Consider the following 15,755-nt stretch of genomic DNA (forward strand, 5'->3'; position numbering starts at 1 on the left):
CAAATATATCTTCTAATCCTCTCTCTCTCCACTCCCTCCGGGATTCCAATAATTCTGATATTGGAACGTTTCATGGTGTCACTTATTTCTCTGATTCTATTTTCATGGATTCTGAGTTGTTTTTCCTTGTTTTTCCCTAGCCTCCTCTTTTCCCTTTTTATCTGTTAAATTGTCTTCCAGGTCACTAATTCGTTCTTCTGCCTCACTTACCCTAGCTGTTAGATTATCTAGATTAGATTGGATCTCACTGATAGCATTTTTAAGTTCTGCCAATTCAGCTTTCATTTCTACCCTTAGAGACTCTATGTTGCCATTAATCAATTTCTCCATTCTCGCTATTGTCTTCACAGTTTCTAGCCTGAATTCCATCTCCGACATCTTGGTTATATCTGCATCCATTTGTAAATCTGTGGCATAAGTCATAATCTCTGAGTCTTTTGGGGGCTCCTCCTCCTAGTCATTCGTTGATGGGTGGTTGAGGGGATGTATAGAGTCCAAATTATTGACCAGAACCCAAGCAAGATGCACCTGTTTTCTAGGGACCTTAGGGTTGCTGGCCTCTTGTTTTCCCAGCCTGTCTTCTGCGGGAGGGTCCTGCCGTGCTGTTACTCAGGCAACCCTGTTTGGGCAGAGTTGACCTGCCCCCTGTAGCAGGGGATGGGCTCATTGGGAATAGTTTTTTTGGGGGGGCTTTTGTTCACTGGCAGCTTTCCCTGGCTGCTTTCCACGTCTCTTCCGAGAGTCAGAGCAGAAGAGACCATTTCCAACCCTCTGCCTCAGAGCAGAGAGATCGCAGGCTGTTCTTCAGTGAGCTCCCCAGGCCACACTATCTCCATTTCTGTCTGTGCTGCTATAAACTGCAGCATCCTGGGTTGTGCGCCCTTCCACAGTGCCCCCAGTCCTGCCTCTAGGTCGGGGCACGTCTCTGCCCTTTGTGCTTCTAAAACCACCAGCCGCTCCCAGTTCGCATGGGCGACCCCACCACTCAGGGTTTCCGTCCTGGGGGGCTTCCCTAAAGTCCTTTCCCCACTGCAACCCATCCCCAGCACGCAAGGCTGTCGCTCACCAGCAGTGTAGGATCCCCATGGCCAGGCTCCCTCCCACTGCCATTTATCCTCCCATATCTGCCTGTGGAATCAGGGCTCCCTGCTTTGTACCTTGAAACCAACCGCCTGCGATATTCTTCCAGATCTTCTTACATCTCAGGCTGATTTTGTGGGTGCTCAGAGTGGTCTGGTAGATATCCAGCTCAATTCCTGGGACCAGTTGGAATAGGGTCCCCTACTCCTCTGCCATCTTTTCTCCCTCTAGCCTCCTGTTTTTAAAAAATCAAAATGCTCATATGCACCAGTCACTCGATGTTTAAAGAAAATAAGTATTTGGTCTGTTATTTTATGCTGTCCTGTCAGCCTCATAACTGACTTTATTGATCATCTTATCCTTTATGGAAGCATCAAAGCAGTAAACACGATGTTTTACGAAAAAGAAAAATAATCATTGAAGACAAATGACTTAATGGTTTTCCCAAAAGGAAAACTTGAGTGGTGCCTCAAGAATTATATTTCTACTTTTCCAATTACAGACAGCAACATTAATATTACCCTAGTAAATATGCCAATAAAAGTCTCATCTAGCTAAATTGAATGATCTATGGATTCTCAACCTGCACTAAATGTTAGAAATATTTTGATCGAATTTATTTCAAAGCTTATTTATGGCTCTTTTTCCACAAGGAAATTGAGAACCAGAGAACTTAAGTGATTTAATCAAGGTTATTTGCTAATTTGTTCTTATGTCACCTGTATGGGGGAGGGACGCTAAAATTTAAGAGATCAGATTTACATAGTTTATCTACCAGCCTCTTCTCCTGTATCATTTCTATTACTCCCTTACCATATTTGCTCCCCACAAAAATTAGTATTTTTGAGAAGCATGACCTTAGGGGAAGTTGCAAGGAATGTTTACTTTTGTTTTTTAGCTTCTAAATATTTTCCTCATGCTGCCTTGCCTTCTTTGGGTCTGAACTCATTATAACTCTTTATCTAGGTGAATTCTACATCTGATTGGTTCAGGAATATTTAAAATAGAGAACAAAGACTTCCTTAAAATTGACTGTGGTCGCAATTTTTAAAATAATGAAATCAATGGAGAATTGTCCATTTCTCAAAATAAATGTTCATATGTTCTTTCTACTCTGTCCCTTCTATACAAAATGGCCAGTATGATGATGGACTTGTTTTTAAGAAATAATTTTGGTCAGAGAGAAGTGAAAAAATGTGAGGCAATTATTTAATTGACAAGAGCTGACTACAGTTATCTTTTCTAATCTCTCATTTGTCATCTCTTAAGTTCTGCTCTTAGACATGGGAAACTTTTTAGTGTTTTGAATTTTAAATCTCTTTGGTATTTGGTCTGTTAGATGGAGTTTTTAGGCTGGTAAAGGTCAGAATTGACAATGTCTGCAGAATCCACTGGGGCTGAATCATCTTTAGCTATTTAGTATCCTGAAATTCATGAATTTAAGAGGCATTTATTTTGGCCTTCAAATAGGAAATGCATGCCAGAAAAAAGCACCAGGCATGCAGACTATGGAGTCCATAGTAAGCACTTTGCTGTCAATATTTAACTATGGGTGCTTCCAGAAAAAAATGAGTCACAGTGTCAGAGTAGGGCTCTCTGCCCTATACTTTTCAGAGAACATACAGGAAGACTATCCCTTTTTGAGAACTTAACTTGAATTTTAATACCCATAAATTGATAATCCTATAGAATTGCCACAAAATCTGCAATTTCTAATGTCTGTAACCTTAAAATGCATACAAATTTGGTGAGATCCTTCTGTTTTCATAGTGAGCTAGATTCTTACTTTCCTTATTTGAACAGGAATGTTATTTCCAGAGCACAAATTATTGAATTTCAAGGGATTTTAGGCTGTCTAGCTGACTCAATAACTATAGTTTCATTGGACCTATCTTCAAACTGCATCAGATCATGGAGCAATGAAGCACAAAGCAAAAATACAGAGCAGAGTTCCATTTCTTCCACTCAGTTGGAAAGAAGAGGAAGAGGAAAAATTCAAGACCTACAGAATACTTAGGAAAATACAAAGAATCTCCATCTTTTTTTATTTTCATTTTTCAGAACTGTCATTCTTCTCCAGCACTCAAAGGTATCATGTCTAAGGCCATTATAATACTATCAAAAAGATATTCAGATGACTAATTAGAAAAGAGACCTGTAATTTAATACAGCAGATTGAATGCCTGAATTTATCATTTTTTTCTGAAACAATAGTAACATGATGGTAAGCATATAAAAGAAGTATAGCCCTCTCCCAACATATACATACAAGGAATGGAAGACAGCAAGATGGAAGGTGCATTCATGAGTGGTATTTGGCTTTGTACAGAGGCGAAAGCTGAAGTCTCAGGTTCAAATGAAAAAGGTACAGATAAGGAGCAACCATATTCACTCTAAATCTAAATATTGGTTGATTCACACACACACACACACACACACACACACACACACACACACACACAATAAGAGAAAGGAACTAATTACCAGATTAATCCACCAAGTGCAGCGTAAAACTGAGAGGATTTCCGGAATAAGAACAAGAAGGAGAAACTGCCCAGGTATTTTAAGCAGGAGGAGTTTTCATACAATGAGTGATATGCTTACAAAATCAATAAAAGGGGAAAAAGAGCAGATTCTAAACTGAATATCTCTAAACAATGCCCCTAAAATATAGAACTGGCCAGTTAGGCAAGCTCCAACCCCTGAGGTTACCACTCGAGCCATGGCCACAACCATACCTGCCTCTGAACATCAGGAAACTGAAAAATGGATGCCTTATGTATACATTCCAGTGATTAGAAAATTAGGTGAGAAAGTTAACAATACGGGGCCATTTTTTGACACTCAGGAAACTAGGAACTAGAGACATCTGCAAAATTCTAATCTTGACAATGCCAATTGTTGCTAAAGGAAAATGGAGTCTACTTCACTTCTGCTATTCAAATATTGGACAAATACATCTAAGAACCCAATAATCACACACAAATAGTTGCCAGGAATTTTTAGAAGTACGGTTTTGTTTTGTTTTTTTAGTTGGGTAGTTATGTGCTTACCTGAAGCTCCATTACTAAGAAAGAATAGATTTGAGGGGACAAGTAACTCTAGAAGGATATAAGAGGTCTGTGTTTCTTGAGATATTGAACCAAAATTGTTCTAAATTTCGGTAGGTGAATATAGGGGATTAAGTAAAAGTCCGCATACTGAACAGTGAAATTTCTAGCTCATTTCCTCCATTCTGCATCCAGAATGCTAGAAGCTAGGTGTAATGCAGTGGGCATGATTGCAATATTAGTATTTGGGCAAATTAGCCCAAAGGAAAGCCACTAAATGTATTTATATTTAGAGAGCATAATGACATGGTCAGGGGAAATCTACAATTCCACACAATCTAGCTACTTTTATCATAAAGCTTCCAATCAAATTTTAATGCCTAACAGTTAAATAGAGAATCCCAAGCATACTAGTCATTTCCTGAATGCTTTTAACATGGAAAAGAAAGACCAAAATAAACACGAAAATAGCAACTAGCCAATTAACATCTGGAGAAGCAGAAACAATACAGAGAAAAACAACCAAAGCCAAAAATCAATAAAAAGATGATTAGTATTGTCATAAGTTTCAGATGGTAATTAAGAGCACAGCAGAGTAAAAAATAATCATGTAACACAAATTAAGTTTGGAAATTAAAAATGTGATAGCTCGACTTTTAAAATTCTATAGAATGAGAAGATAATACTGAAGGCAATCTCGCAGAGAGTAGAAAGTAAATCAGAGAGAAAAGAAAACAATTGAAGAATCAATACCAAGTCCAATATCTGACTAAGCGGAAATACAGAAGAAGAACACATACAGAAAAAGCATAAGAAATTGTCAAAGAATTAACAAAAAATTTCCCAGAACTGAAAGATAGAACTTGCTATATTAAAAGCTTCCACTAGGGGTCATTTTAATGATTAAAAAAGGTGCACTGATGGGAGTTGTGGACCAAGATGGCGAAGCAGAAAGACTGCACTCCCCTCCTCCATGGACACACCAAACCTACATCTATAGAGCAGTTCCTCCTAAAGAACTGAGGGCTGACTGAACAGCATCTGCACAACAAAAGATAGACCACCTAAGAGAATGGCAAGAGAAACAGGGACATGGTAATGAAAGGATTGCCCACTCCCCAACACCACAAACAGCAGTGGGGAGGAATAGTACTGAAGAAGGTAAACTAGAATATAAAGGAAACAGAACCCAACCCAGAACCCTGCCATATGGTGGAGGGGCTGGTGAGGGCCACCGTTTGCATTCCCTCTCCAACTTGATAGCGTGGACAGACCAGACTCTGGGTATAATAACCAACCAGCTGCTTCAGTGAGAGCTGGATCCCTACCCCACAACAGCCACAGATAGCCTGAGACATAGAAAAAAAAAAGGCATGGTTTCAGAGAACAACTAGAAAATAAAGGATCCAGCCCTAGAGCACTACCAAATACCAGGGGAGCTGCTGGAACTCCCTCCATGTGGAAGGGACTGGCAAGTACCATAGTTTATATCCCTACCCCCTTACACACCTTGACAGCAAAGACAGGAGCACTGTCCGGGACTCCTTGCCAACCTACCACCTCAGTGACTCCTAGGCATCAAGCCCACACTTGCCTCACCTGTTTTACCTAGGCAGCCCCCACAAGGGACACAACAGGACACCCCCGATCAGTGCTCACTATAGGTCCAGCCATCTCACCAAGGTGACAGAGATGCAAAGCAGCCAGTAACATTCCAGGTCCACACAACTTTGGCTCCAAACAGAGTACCCCAGAACCCCTCATCCGTGCCTGTTTTGGCTCCAGCCAGCAGGCCAGAGGGCCCCTGCATGGAGTTCCCCAAGAGCTTCCCACCCACATACCTGCCTCTGATCCAGCTGTTCCCACCAGGGCACCCCCTGTGCAAAGCACTTAGGGAACCACCAGCCCACCCCTGTCTTGGCTCTAGCTAGCCCACCATGGTGCCCCTGTTGTAGGGCACTCCAGGACTCTTGGCTTGTACTCACTTCAGCTTCACCTGTCCTCCCAAGGGCCCTCTGCCTAAAGCATCCCAGGTCCTCCCCGGGCAATGCCCACTTCAGCTGTCCTGCAAATTTCCTTTTGTGCAGAGAGCACTGGGACTCCCTGGTTTGCACCCACTTCAGCTCCAGCTCTCTGGCCAGCATACCCTTTGTGCAGAGCCCTAGGACCTCCCCAGCCTGCATTCAACTTCAGCTCTAGCTGCTCCTCTAGGGTGGTCTCAACTCAGAATGCTCTGGAAGTTCCAGGTCATGACAGCCACAGTTCCAACCAGCTAGCCAAAGTCACCAGGTACACACAGTGTACACAGGAGATGACCATATAAAGAGTATTCCTTCAAATTTAGTTCAGCCTAATTCGTAGAACCAAACACAGAAAGTCAAGAAAAATGATGAGACAGGAATATGCTCCAAATGAAAGAATAAGGCAAAATCTTAGAAAAATAACTAAATGAAATGGAGATAAGCGATCTACCTGATAAAGAGTTCAAAGTAATGTTCATAGAGATGCTTACTGGACTGGAGAGAAGAGTGGATAAATTCAATGAGAACTCCAACAAAGAGAAAATATTAAAAAAAGAACTAGAGTTGACAAATAGAATAACTTAAATAAAAAAATACACCAGAAGGAATCAGTAGTGTATTAGAGGATGCAGAAAAATGGATCAGCAATCTGGAAAACAGGGTAATGGAAAGCATCCAAGCTGAACAGCAAAAAGGAAAAAGAATTTTTAAAAAATGAGGAAAGGTAAAGTTCTTTTGAAGTGAAAAAACATTTGCATTATAGGGGGTCACAGAGAAAGGAGCAGAAAAATTGCTTCATAAAATAATAGCAGAAAACTTCTTTAATTTACATCTAGGTTTAGGAAGGACAGAGAGTTCTGAACAAGATGAACCAAGGAGGTTCATCTTGGACCCATCATGGACCCAAGGAGGATCACACCATGAAACATAATAATTAAAATGTCAAAGATTAAAGATGAAAAAGCAACTAGTTATGTACTGTGAAAACTCTATAAGCCCATCATCTGATTTTTCAGCAAAATCTTGGCAGGCTGGAAGGGAGTGGCAGGATACATTCACAGTTAGCAGCAAGGAAAAAAACCTGCCACCAAGAATGTTCTACTCAGTAAGATTATCATTCAGGGTGAAGAGAGAAATGGAGATTCCCAGACAAACAAAAATTAAAGGACTTAATCACTAAATATGCCTTAGCAGAAATATTAAAGGGACTTACTAAAGTGGAAAAGAAGAGGCCATAATTAGAAATAAGAAAATTCTGAATGGAAAGAATTGCAATCACTTATAAAGCTAGTATGAAGGTTAAAAATGAAAGTAGTAAAATCAGTTACATCAAAAAAATTAGTTAAGGGGACTCACAAAATCAGACATAAAATAGCACAACATATACATGAAATGTGGAGTCAGGTAGTAAAAATGAAGTTCTTTCAGAATGTGTTCAAACTTAACTGACCATCAACTTAATATAGACTTCTGTATACTTAGGATGTTGTATAGGACCTCATGGTAACCACAAAGCAAAAACCTATAGTAGACACAAAAAATAGCCAAGCATAATACTAAAGAAGCCATCACTCCCAAGGAAAGAGAACAAGAGAAGGAACAACAACAACCAGAAAACAAGTAACAAAAAGCCAATAACTGTACACTTATCAATCATTACTTTAAATGTAAATGGTCTAAATGCTCTAATCAAAACACATAGGGTGATAGGATGGATGAAAATACAAGACCAACCAAATGCTGCCTACAATAGACTCACTTCAGACTTAAAGACTTACAGACTTAAAGTGAAGGGATGGTAAAAGAATTTCACGCAAATGGAAGCAGATAAAAGCCTGGGAAGCAAAACTTCTATCAGACAAAATAGATTTTAAACAAAGACTGTGACAACAGACAAAGGAAGACATAATGATAATGGGATCAACCCCATAAGGAGATAAAATAATTATAAATATCTATGCACCCAACGTTGGAGCATCTAAATACATAAAGCAAATATTAACAGACATAAACAGAGAAATTGATCATAATGCAATAATACTAGGAGATTTTAATACCCCACTTACATCAGTGGATAGATCGATCATCCAGAGAGAAAATCACTGAGGAAACAGTGTCTTTGAGTGACACATTAGACCAGATGGATTTAACATACATCCAGAACATTCTGTCCAAAACCAACAATATACATTCTTTTCAAGTGCACATGGACCACTCTCCAGGATAGATCACATGTTAGGCAACAAAACAACTCTCAATAAATTTAAGAAGACTGGAATCATATCAGGCACCTTTTCTGACCATAATCATGGGAAACTAGAAATCAGCTATAAGAAAAAACTGGAAAAAAGGCCTACATATGAAGGGTAAACAACACATTATTAAGCAACCAATGTGTCAGCAAAAAATCAAAGAGAAAATTCAAAAACAAAAAAATACAAGGAGACAAAAGAAAATACAATGGTCCAAAATCTTTGGGATGAAGTTCAAGCAGTTCTAACAGGGAAATTAGTAGTGATACAGGTCTACCTCGAAAAACCAAGAAAAATCTCAAATAACCTAAGTTTACACCTAAAGAAACAAAGAAAGAATAAACAGAGCCCAAAGTCAGTAGAAGAAAGTAAATAAAAATTAAAAATTGACAGAGTGGAAATAAGAGAAATAGAGACTAAAAAAACAATAGAAAAGATCAATGAAAATAAGAGTTGGCTCTTTGGAAGGCAACATTATCAAAATTGATAAAGCTTCAGCTAAACTCCTAAAGAAAAAAAAGGGAGAGGAACCAAATAAATCTAAAATGCAGAAAAGAACCTATATCACAGAAATACAAAGAATTATAAGAGAGTACTGTGAAAAGGGACAATTTCAGAGAAATGGATACATTTCTAGGAACATGCATTCTTCTAAATGGAATCAGGAAGAAATAGAAAATTTGAATAGATCAATTACTAGTAACAAAATTGAATTGGTAATAAAAAAACTACCAAAAAACCAAAGTCCAGGACCAGATATATTCTCAGGTGAATTCTATCCAATACCTAAGAACAATTAATACCAATTCTCTTCAGCTAGTCCAAAAAATGTAAGACAAAATCTTCCAAACACATTTTATGAGGCCAGCAAAACCAGAAAAGGACACCACACGCACATGAAAAGGATAATTATAGGCCAATATCGCTGATGAAGATAGATGCAAAAATCCTCAATATACAAGCAAACTGCATTCAACAATACATTAAAAGGATCATTTACCACAATCAAATAAGATTTATTCTGGGGTGCAAGGATGATTTAGTATCTGCAAATCAATCAATACACTATGGTAATAAAATGAATAAAAATCATATACTCATCTTACTAGCTGCAGAAAAACCACTTGACAAAACACAATATCCTTTCATGACAAAAACTCTCAAAAAAGTGAATTTTTAGAGGGAACATACCTAATAAAGTCCATGTGTAACAAACGCACAGGTAGCATTTACTTAATGGTGAAAACCTCAGAGCCTTTCCTCTAAGACCAGGACTAAGACAAAGATGTCCATTCTGACCACATTTATTCAACATTGTACTGGAAGTCCTAGTCACAGCAATTAGATAAGAAAAAGAAAAGGCATCCACATTGGTAAGGAAGGAGTAAAACTGTCAGTATTTGCAGATGGCATGATACGTAGAAAATATGGAAAACCCTAAAGACACCACCAAAAAAGTATTAGAGGTAATAAATAAATAATGTTGTAAGGTACAAAATTGAGAAATCAGTTGCATTTTTATACGCTAATAATGAAGTAGCAGAAAGAGAAATTAAGAAAACAATTCCATTTACACTGGCACCAAAAAGAATAAGATATGTAGGAATAAATTGAACAAAGGAGTTTAAAGATCTGTACCCAACAATTATAAAAGATTGATTAAAGTAATTGCAGAGGACACAAAAGAATGGCGAGACATACAATGCTCATGGATTGGAAGAATAAATATTGTTGAAATGTCCATACTATACAAAGCTATAGAAATACCAACAGCATTTTCCAAATAACTAGGCAAATATCTCTAAAGTTTGTATGGAACCACAAAAGGCTCTGAATAGCCAAAGCAATTTTGAGAAAGAAGAACAAAGCTGGAGTTATCACAATCCCAGATTTCAAGGTATACTAAAAGCTACACTAATCAAAACTGTATGGTAGTGGCACAAAAAAAGACACATAGATCAACAGAATAGAATGGTCTAGAAATAAACCCACACTTATGTGGTCAATTAATGTATGACAAAAGAGAGAAGAGTATATAATGGGGAAAAGACTGTCTCTTCAACAAACTGGACAGCTACACACCCAAAGAAGGAAATTGGACCACTTTCTTACACCATGCACAAAAATAAAAGCAAAATGGAATAGAGACCTCAATGTGAGACCTGAAACCATAAAAGTCTTAGATGAAAACATAGGCAGTAATCTCTTTGACATCAGCCTTAGCAACATTTTTCTAGATCTGTCTGTTCAAGGCAAACAAAAGCAAAAATAAACTATTGGGACAACACCAAAATAAAAAGCTTTTGCACAGCGAAAGAAACCATCAAACAAAAAGGCAACCTGCTGAATGAGAGAAGGTATTTGCAAATGATATATCTGATAAGGGGTTAATATCCAAAATATATACAGAACTTAATCAACCTAACGCAAGAAAAATAGTCTTAGTAAAAATTGGGCAGAGGACCTGATCTGACATTTTTTTAAAGAAAGATACAGATGGCCAACAGATAGGAGAAGATGCTCAACATCACTAATCACTGATCACCAGAAAATGCAAATCAGAACGACAATGAGTTATCAACTTACACTTGTCCTAATAGCCAGTATCACAAAGAGAAGGAATAACAAGAATTGATGAGGATGTGGATATAAAAGAACCCTCATGCACTGCTGGGAATGTAGCCACTGTGGAAAACAGTATAGAGGTTCCTCAAAACATTAAAATTAGAAATACTGTATGATCCAGTAATTCTACTATTGGGTATTTACCCAGAGAAACCCCCTAGATTTTTGCAGCATTATTTACAATAGTTAAGTTATGGAAGCACCCTAAATATCCATAGATGAATGGTAAAAAATATGTGGTATATATAAACATTCCACTATTACTCAGCAGTAAAAAAGAATGAGATCTTGCCATTTGCAACAACATGAGTGGGCCTAGAGGGTACTATCCCAAGTAAAGTCAGTCAGTTAGAAAGACAAATACCCTATGATTTTACTTACATGTGGAATCTAAAAAATGAATAAAGATGAAAAGCAGAAACAGACCCATAATACAGAAAACCATCTGGTGGTTGGTAGAGGAGGGGGTTGGCAAAAAAGCGTAGGGGGAGCACCTGGGTGGCTTAGTTGGTTAAGCAGCTGCCTTTGGCTCAGGTCATGATCTCAGTGTCCTAGAATCAAGTCCTGCATCTCCCTTCTCCCTCTGCCCCTCCCCCCGCTTGTGCTTTCTCTCTCTCTCTCTCAAATAAAATCTTTTTTAAAAATGGGGATGGAGGGCGCCTGGGTGGCTCAGTTGGTTAAGCGACTGCCTTCGGCTCAGGTCATGATCCTGGAGTCCTGGGATCGAGTCCCGCATCGGGCTCCCTGCTCAGCGGGGAGTCTGCTCCTCCCTCTGACCCTCCCCCCTCTCATGTGCTCTCTCTCTCATTCTCTCTCTCTCAAATAAATAAATAAAATCTTAAAAAAAAAAATAAATAAATAAATAAATAAAAATGGGGATGGAGGGGAGGGGGAGGTACAGACCTCCACTTACGGAATAAGTCATGGGAATACAAGATACAGTCCAGGGAATATAGTCAGTGGTACTGTAATAGCATTGCACGGTGAAAGATGGTAGCCACACTCGTGGAGAGCGTAGCCTAACACGTAGAGTTGTCCAAACAACTGTTACATTGTGTGTTAACTGTCCTTCAGTAAAAAAAGAGAAAAAGATACATTGAGATATACTGTCATTAATTTTCCTAACACCAGAGACAGAAAGATGATGATGAGACAGACTGATGGACATACAAGGAGAAAAATCATATCCACTGGAGGAGAAAACAGAATGACATCTGAATTTCTAGCAGCAAATTTTGAGGGGAAAATCATTTCCAAACAAGAATTTAATGCCTAATGAAACCAATCGAGCTGAGAGTGAACTAAAGACATTTCAGACATCCAGATCTTTAAAAGGCCACTTTGCAGATACTCCGCCTAGCCCTGAGCTCTGAAAGATGCAGCACATACTACTTTACCTTGCCTTGGTCTTACAGCATCTTTTGGTAGCACAGTAATTAGTGGACAAGCTAGTGAGCACTCTGGTAGATAGCCTTCTGGGTGGTCACTGTATCAGAGCTCTGCACATTACACAGGCCTTTCTGGTTGCTGAAACAAAGGTTTTCCAATCTCACATGATGACTTCATACAGGCAGGTCTTAGAGGACCGCATATACTAGTTGGTCACTGTTTGAGGCTACGGCTAGCTGTATTAATTTCAGCAAGGTTAGCTGTGTCTATGGAATTGTCTACGGTGTCAACTCAGCTAAAACAAAATAAAAAATACGACCGCTTTATGGAAAGACATCTTCAGCAAAAATAAAAATTCTTTCTCTCTCAGTCTTCTGTCCCATAACTAATATGATCAGAAGCAGGCGTGCACTGGGTCAGCACTCAGCTCATAGAAGGTGTTTAATAACTGTGGACTGGCCAGCTGCTGAACTCACTGACCAAAGACTGCATGAAGGGGAAGAGAATTACATGATTGGTTATCTTTCCTAATTCTGCAGTCTAGAGCAGTATGGGAAATGCACATAGCAAATGGCCATGAAGACCACCCTAATTCACAATGAAATCAATGTATAGAGTTGGAGAAAAGTATACAGAAGTGTATAGAAGAATAAAAGACTGAATTCTGACCTTAGCCTATAGAGAACCAAGCTGTACTTTATATAAGCCAATTTAAGTATGATCTGCAGAAGATAAAAATCCCAGAATGAGTTGCCTGAAATGTCATTGTTGTAATTTCACTATCTTTTTAAAACTCTGGGTCTTGTGTTAAAAATGTAAATTACATTTAGGTCACTTGTACCTCTGTGTGAGTAAGTTTCAGGTCATTTACAGGACAGATATAGGATAGAGCACGGAGCTTGGTGCAAATGGGCAGAAATGGGCATGCAAACAAGGACTGAATGAGTCAGAGATGGGCAGTGAGGGTGCAGGTCCATGGACCTCCAAAGTATCAAGCTCCCCTCACATGCTGGGGGGCCATCCAGTGATCCAAAGCAGCAATGAATTCTCATCATGAAAATCAATTGGTTAAGAAAAACTTTGTTGAGAGGAGGAATAGTTACAGGTAGGTGAGCTAGGATTTGTGTGGCTTCCAAATACTTATTAAACATGTTGCCAAAACCCCCAGGTTGTATATCAACTAGCTGGGGATTACAGCTGGGGATTCATTTATATTTGTGTGGAATCTAAGCTTCCCTATCCGTCCTGAGTTGCTGAAGAAAGGGATTGTTAGGCAGAGCTTTGGAGCCAGCCCAGGGACTTGGACTTAATAAAGCATTTCAGAGGGGATCAGAGGTTCTGAAATGGGATCAGAGGTTCTGGGGTGATCAGGGTATAAATTCCTAATCTCTGTATACACATTTAATCATTTATTCAGCCCCACGACTCATCATCACCAGGCATGCTGTGTGAAATATTTCCCCTGACCTCTCGCACAGCCCCACCAGTCGCTCATTCAGATTGGCCTATTGGAAATCATCTGAATATTGCACAGGAGTGTTCATTCATACAAAGGCTGCTAAACCCTGGATAACACAGGAGCTTGGATCAATTTACCCTTCTGTGCTCTCACTTATATTATTGAAATTTAAAATTGCATTTCGTTTATTAATACCAAAATGGTTATCTGGAAAAGAATAAAGCCCCATAGAAGCTGCTGTCTTTGTCATTTTAGCACAGTAAATAGGAGATGTATTTAAAATGTCAGGAGATCAAGTCATTGTGAAGAGTTTCCTACCAAAGTGCAGTGAATTATTTAAAAGTCCTGGCATCCCAAGCAGGTAGTACACCTTCTTTCCAGTCAGGTACAAGTACTTCCGTAGATGTCAACTCGGTGCTCGTTCTTACTGTCAGAACATCTCAAGTACAGCAGAATATGAAGACCTTGGTGTGTCAAATAAAGCATGAAGAAAATAGAGGGTTTAACATACAGGGAGAGAAGAATGCAGCTCATGTGGAGTCCTACCTATTTCCTGGGCCTTTAAGGAGCCTTGTTTCAAAGATTGGGGTTACGCTTTATTTTATAATTGGTAAGCGTGAACTTTATGCTCTGGTTCTTGACTTTTGTACTAAGATCCACAGTCCTCATTTCTCCATGGACCCTATAGAATTTACTCCTTTGGATTTTATCATATGTTTTCCTATATGCTGTCTTGCATTGCTGCTAATTTGTTCCTGTAAGTATTTCTTGCCCTTTTAGTTCTATACTAACTTGTTCTGCGCATCCCCACGCCCTCTCCTCCATTCAGAGGACTATTAGGGCATGTCACCAGCACTCAACATGTTTGTTGATTGACATCATTGATACCCAGATTTCACATTGATGACTGTTGTATTTGAGCTAAGCAAAATTATTGTGGAATTCAATGCTAAATTTAACTATTGTTTAGGAAATTTACATTTTACTTCTGAAGTAATTGTTTATATGTTACATGTAAAGAAAACTGACATCTGTAAAAACAGAAAGAAATCAAACCATACCAACGACTTTCATTCTGATTGTCATTAATGCCTTACCTACATCTCAGTTTTGTGAAAGAAAGCGATCTTAGTGTAGTCTTACTATTTCTTGTAGGGCTGAACTTGACTAGGAGTTAACAAATCCGGATTCTAGTTCCAATGCCATCGCTGTCCGGCTGCACCTATGAGCAGATCACTCTAACTTATTCTGGACCTACTTTTACCTTTCATAGATTTGTCAGAGAAGAAAGAGCATGTTTAGATTTTTAGATAGGGTTATATGGATGAAATAAGGTATCTGAAAGAATTCTGAAATATCAGAATGAGCCTCATTTCTTTACCCCAAGTTAGTGTATCATTGTATAACTCTTTTAAAGAAATGGTCAGTTAAAACTTTAAACAAAAATCCTTTATAAAGCAGAATGGTAGAACTCCCATTTGTAAAAGTAAAAAGAGATTGCTCCTACTGTGAGAATTCTTAGTGCTACCAACTGTTATTTTCAGATATTTTTATCCATTAAGAGTCAAAGAATGATTTTTTCCCTTCTTTGTGTAAAGGTGATAGTGATCTCGCACTTCCACACATCCTCTGTTCTCCTCGCACTCCCGCCCTTCTGACTCTGCCTTCTGTCACCACGGTTCCTCCTCCCTGACCCCCCTCTTACATGCACAACTTGCATCTGCTGTTAACATCCACCGGTCTTAGGAACAGGAGTTGTTTTTAGGAAAAAGGGGATGTTGGGTTTGGCTCCAAACAAAAGTCTAAACATTAAGTTTAGTATTTCAAAACTTCATCTTACCCTACTCTATCAGCCTTCACTCTCGCTCTCTTCCCTCAT

General features: G+C 38.9%; 1 protein-coding gene across 1 annotated transcript in view; it reads left to right on the plus strand.

Moving 5' to 3' along the window:
- The window catches only part of GUCY1A2 (guanylate cyclase 1 soluble subunit alpha 2), a 324,587-nt gene that overhangs the window by 295,124 nt on the left and 13,708 nt on the right, over nt 1-15,755 (plus strand). The gene's annotated exons all lie outside the window — the stretch shown is intronic.

This window comes from Halichoerus grypus, chromosome 11 (assembly GCF_964656455.1).
Source record: "Halichoerus grypus chromosome 11, mHalGry1.hap1.1, whole genome shotgun sequence".
Taxonomy (NCBI): domain Eukaryota; kingdom Metazoa; phylum Chordata; class Mammalia; order Carnivora; family Phocidae; genus Halichoerus; species Halichoerus grypus.